The sequence below is a fragment of the Conger conger genome, chromosome 14, assembly GCF_963514075.1.
Source record: "Conger conger chromosome 14, fConCon1.1, whole genome shotgun sequence".
NCBI classification, from domain to species: Eukaryota; Metazoa; Chordata; class Actinopteri; order Anguilliformes; family Congridae; genus Conger; species Conger conger.
This window is the reverse complement of record NC_083773.1, coordinates 28,099,118-28,105,117: the sequence shown is the minus strand read 5'-3', so window position 1 is coordinate 28,105,117 and position 6,000 is coordinate 28,099,118.

Genomic DNA, 6,000 nt, shown 5'->3' with positions numbered 1-6,000 from the left:
AAAACCCACACAGGGCAACTCTACTGAAAAGCCTTGCTAAGGTCCATCATTTACACAATATCTTCTTTTGCAAGGTTATTTTTCTGGAGTTTTCCATTTTGGAAGAATTTCAGAAATTGTACTTACATTCTTTCTCCCTGAATTTATTCTTTTTATTTTATTTTATTATTTTATTTCATGATTTATTTTTTGCCATAAACCCTGCAGAACAGTAAGAATGCAAGCAGGCTTTCCTTCTGAGTTCCTGTACGTTTTGTTCAGAGAACCTCCTTGATCATGTCAGCTCTATTTCCCAACCTTGCAGCAGTACAAATGTATGAGCTGAAATGTACAATTCTGAACAAAGTCCCCAATGACAGAAATGGGTGGGAAGATTGACGAGTGACTACGAAAAGCACAGAGGGATGCTACATCACAAAATGTTGTAGGGCTGGGTGTTCACTAGAATTCACTATGTTCTGTTTATGTTCTATCACATAGACTTTGATATATTAAAAACATGATAAGAATTAATAACAAGCATACAACAAATGTATTTAACCATAATGTGGACAGTATTTAAAGAACTAAATATAAGAGAAATTTACACCTCATTATAACAGTCTAGAGTCTCACTGTTGGGTAACCAGCATAAATACAAAGTCTCTTAATTTATCCAATTCAGGCCATGTGATGTCCACGTCATTACTATGCCTGGAGCCTTGAAGCACAGAAATGACACAAACAATATGGCCGGGTTTCAGGTACATTGTTTGCATGAGGATCAGTATTTTCTTGGAGATAAACCTGAAAGTACTGCCGCTTAATAAGTATTCTTGGTGCATGTTTATAACACATTTTAGTCTTCTACACTCTCGTTTACTTGAGGTATGTTCTACAACCTTTCCAAGTGCTGTGAGAACACCCAAAAGCATGTGGATATTAAACAAACCTCCTTATGAACATAAGAGACACACACACATCTTAATGTTACAATCCTAAATGCATTGCTGAGGTTACCAAGCTCTTGCTAAATTTCACACTGACTCATGACATTTAGTCTGCTGTCTGTGCTCTGAACTCATGACCGCTTTAGCAGCTTAGTATGATGTGGACCTTTGTTCTGATGTGGAAAGCAGAAAATAATATATACAAAATAATAATATGAAAGCAAGTAAACTGTTAGTCCACATTTTTTATGTAAAGAATCACATTGTAAGACACAGCTGAGAAATGCAGAACATGCAATGAGGAGACGGGTTCCAAAGGAGTGCTAAAAGTAGAAGCTTTGAGAAATTAGACAATAATCAAAAGCTGAATGAGCCAGCAGTGAACATCAACAGGAAATTATTTAACTTTGCTCATCATTGCTATTTTACTATTTCTCCTGCATACACTCATTGAGCACTATATTAAGTATTTATACTTATGGTTATTTACGTTACTGTCACCTTCCTGTCAACTTCAACCAGTCTGGCCCTTCTCCTCTGTCCTCTCTCATTAACAATGTGTTTCTGCCCACAGAACAGCTGCTCACTGGACGTTTATTGTTTTTCGGACCATTCTGTGCAAACTCTAGAGACTGTTGTGCGTGACAATCCCATGAGATCAGCTGTTTCTGAGATACTCAAACCACCCTGTCTGTCACCAACAATTATTCCAAGGTCAAAGTCACTTCTTTTCTTTCCAAATTTCTTCACACATTTCTTCCCCATTCTGACATTTGATCTGAAATACAGCTGAACCTCTCGACCTCGTCTGCATGCTTTTATGCATTTAGTTGCAGCTACATGATTGGCTGATTAAATTAACAACACAATACATTATTTTATACAGAGTGTATATGTTGTATATACTGAATACAGTGTACTGTATACTGTGTAAATATCAATGACCCACCTCCAAATCATAATTTTCACCAAACATCTCAATGGTGAGTATGGCCGAAACATTACATTTTGGTCTCATCTGGCCATATCACTCTCTTCCCGTCGTAATTCCAATGACTGGCAAACTCCAGATGCTTTGTTTTGTTTAGTGTGCTCAGTATAATTTGTTTACGGGCTGTCTTCGTGCCATCCTTCCAAAGAGTTGGTATGGAGGTGCCATTTTATGGTTCTTGGTGACCCCAAGATGCAACCAATTTCTGAAATTCTTAAACTGTGATCCTTCGGTTCTTTATGACCTCCCTCACCATCTTCCTCACCGTCCATGGAGACAACGTGCACCTGCATCCTCTTCCTGGCAAGTTTGCAACCATTCCATTTAACCATTACATTTTTTGTATTGCCGCTGCAAGTGGACAGCTGAAACACACTATTTGACTCTATGAAGTAGCCACACACCCTTTTTTTAGCCAGGAAATGAGACCTTTATCTGAATCAAGACCAAATGGTGAGTTGCCAGGTTTTACCATTTTGACATAATTGCCCTTCAAAATCTGAAAATGAGTCTGTGACTATAAAAGTCACACCAAAACACCCAAGTTTTCATATTAGACAAAAATACTAATAATTTCATAGCAGTAGAATGAATTAAAAGGAAGGTGTATCTGTAGAGAAGTACTAAAACCTTTGTTTTGAGGCCCAAAATGAGCCAAAAGTGTCACCACAGAAACAATCACAACCAAAACAAATGGTACCGTTTTAAAATGCCTGTTTCAGTTGGTGACACTTCTTATCAAATACAATAAATAGTGAGATAATTAATGTACATGTCTTCTTACGATTTTAAAATTAAACTTAAACATATTATTTCCATTTGTAGTGATACAATTGTGCAGATACAGAAGGCCACAGCAAGATATGTCATTTTGTGTGTGCATTAACATTGGACAGAAGTTAAAGGCTTTAAAAGGATATTTAAGGATATTTGTCTCTTTTGATTTCACAGCACTGTATATACATAGTCACTAATTTCAGGCACCACAATTGAATTGCCAAAGAAAAGAAAATACAAAGTCCAAAACATTATGGGGCACAGGGTAAACACTTCTCAAGCTATTTCTCAAGCTTGTGACATTGATTTTGTACATTTATTTATGATTACAGGTGTTATTATTTAGTAGTGGTAGTAACTACTCGCAACGATGTGATCACAACTGAAACAACTGTTGTCTGCTTAAAATTTAGAATAATATGAATAATCAATCAAAATCCAAGATATTTTGCTGGTGAGGGTTTATATAATCTCGTTAAAAAATCTATCAAATTCATATGATTAAATTTGCATGGAGTTCTCATTACATTTAATAAATCCACATTTTATTTGATTAAAAAATTCAGAATAATTCATTAAAATTAGCAGCAGACTTTTTAATGTACATTTTAAGTTTGTGACATCGTATAACAGGATGAATTTGGAGCAGTCAGTAAATTCATCCTCATTCTGAAAGAAATGACATGACATTGCATGGTATAACCAGTACATATAATGTATCTTAGATGAAGTGATAAAAGATGGAAATTTCCACTTTTCCACTGTGTTGTTTACTAAATACAACCAATCAAGGGTGCCAATAATTCTGGAGCCCACTGTATATTTCTTATTTGAAAAATGTAAGACTTTGGTTGATTCCATTGAATAATTCATACACTCAACACAGGGTGGAAAATAAAGTTTAAAAACTGTCTTATTTTTTACTTTACAGGTTTTTGCTCATATACACTCAGTAATCACTTCATTAGGTAGACCTGTACACCAGCTTGTAAATGCAAATATTTAATCAGCCAATCATGTGGCAACTAAAGGCATAAAAGCATGCAGACATGGTTAAGACATTCAGCTGTTTTTCAGACCAAATGTCAGAATGGGGAAGAAGTGTGATCTAAGTCACTTTGATTGTGGAATGAGTGTTGGTGCCAGGTTTGAGTATCTCCTGGGATTTTCACACACAACAGTCTCTAGAGTTTGCAGAGAATGGTGCAAAAAACATCCAGTGAGCAGCAGTTCTGTGGGCAAAAATGCATTGTTAATGAGAGAGGTCAGTAGAGAAGGGCCAGACTGGTCAAAGCTGACAGGAAGGTGACAGTAACACAAATAAGCACACATACAAAGTCTAAAACATACGTCAAATAAATACATAATAAAGTGCTCACTGAGTGTATATCAAGGCTGCCAATAATTCTGGAGACCACTTAATATCTGAACCTATGTAGTTACTGCAGTCACTCAAAATTAGTAAAGATCCAATAAAGTTCTCCTGCTCTCTGATTGGGTGTGCTGGTGACTTTTACCCCCTAGTTAAGTACACCTTTCTCACTGTTGGGCTTTAGAAATTTGCACAAAAGAAAGCATCAGCTTGGCTTGGATTCGACTATAGATATGGTCGTTAAGAAGTGATTAGGAGGGAAACCACGTTCTCTCCACTGAACATTAGAGTTGATTTATCTCTGGCTGCTGAGTAGTTATCAGCTGGTAAAGATTTCGGTGTGCAGGAGCAATGCCTGTCTCCCAAAAATCTGATGTGCATAGCTGAGAAAATGTGCCAAATTGTGTGGTGCAGCATGTAGGAGCAGGTGTGTTCATATTAGGATGGCTGAAGAATAATTATAAGAAAGCTTATTTGCGTTTTCAGAGGACTTTAATAATATGCAGCTGTTTTCACACTGGAACGAGCACTGACTATTTGTTTAGAAACGATGTCTCTTGGTGTGATACAAGCTGTTTAGTGCCAAAGAGGGGCCACTTGGCAACGGGAGGTCAAGACTGATAATACCACTCCTCTCGCTCCAGCATCTGATATGAAGGCTACCAGCAACACCTTAAACATTTAGGTACAAAAACATTTCATTTTTTTCTCTTAAGTACACATATAGCCTATTGGTTGTAATTGCATATAAGCAGTGCACATACTATAGAATGTATAGAATGTACAACATAATTTATACCATGGCTTTCATAAACACTATTCTGAATGATTGACATGCATTATATTTGTATATAATATAGCATATATAACAGTGAATAGGCTATGTGTCGACATATACAGTACACTATATCGAATATAGCCAAACAGTGAATAACAGTATATGGTAGATTTTATGGTTACAAGAATGTTCAGTCTGCAGAGACTATTTAATTATTTTTTATCTATAAGCTGATGCACGCACATGCCAGCAAATCTCGTTTCTAATGTCTTCACGCGTGTTTGCATCGACTGTGAACGAATTTATATTCAGCCGGTAAACAGAGAGCTAGAGATTTATTCATTGAACCAAAGTGAGAGAAACAAGCAGGCAGGTGAACCTTGTACGACCCCGAAGCTGACATAAAGATGGATACGTTTATCATGCAAATGTACCGAGGAAGCTATTTCGCTCACTCCTTGCAGCCTGCAGAATTCCATTAACTCCCCCAGCTGGGACCAAACGCGCAGCTCTATATGTTGTAAGCATATGTTATACGATACTGATAATAATTTGTAAATGTATTTTCAAATCACTCTGCAGTTCCCTGCAGCAAATAATAAACCAACCAATATCAGTTAATGATGATGATAATGAATTATGACTTTTGTTGTTGTTGTTGTTGACAGTATTGTTGTTTTTCTATCTATGTTTGCTTCCCTAAAATTGTAGTAATGGAAATATGAACCCACTTGACATACAGTCATATGTGACCAAGGAAGACACTAACATGCACATATGAATGAGAAGACTTGCCTGCAACACAGAGCAATCCACTGGTGCTCAGTGGCCAGTATCAGAAGGCCGGATTATGGAGTTAGCTGGATAAATGCGCTGAGTAAAACCCAGAACCCTCAAAAACCTGGAACATGGCCTGCAGTAAAAAGAGCTGTTCCGAGTTTTACTCAGCGCAGTTATCTAGCTAATTCAGTAATCTAGCTTCTTGAGACAGGCCCCAGAATATATTATCCAGTCTCTTTGAATGTATTATCCAATGTCCATTTCATGGATCAGAATATTGAACTTGCTGTATTATCGCAACCATGTACTCCAAGTTACGCAGATTAATTTGTTCCAAAATGTCCTGTTTGCATTATATAATGTATCAAATGGC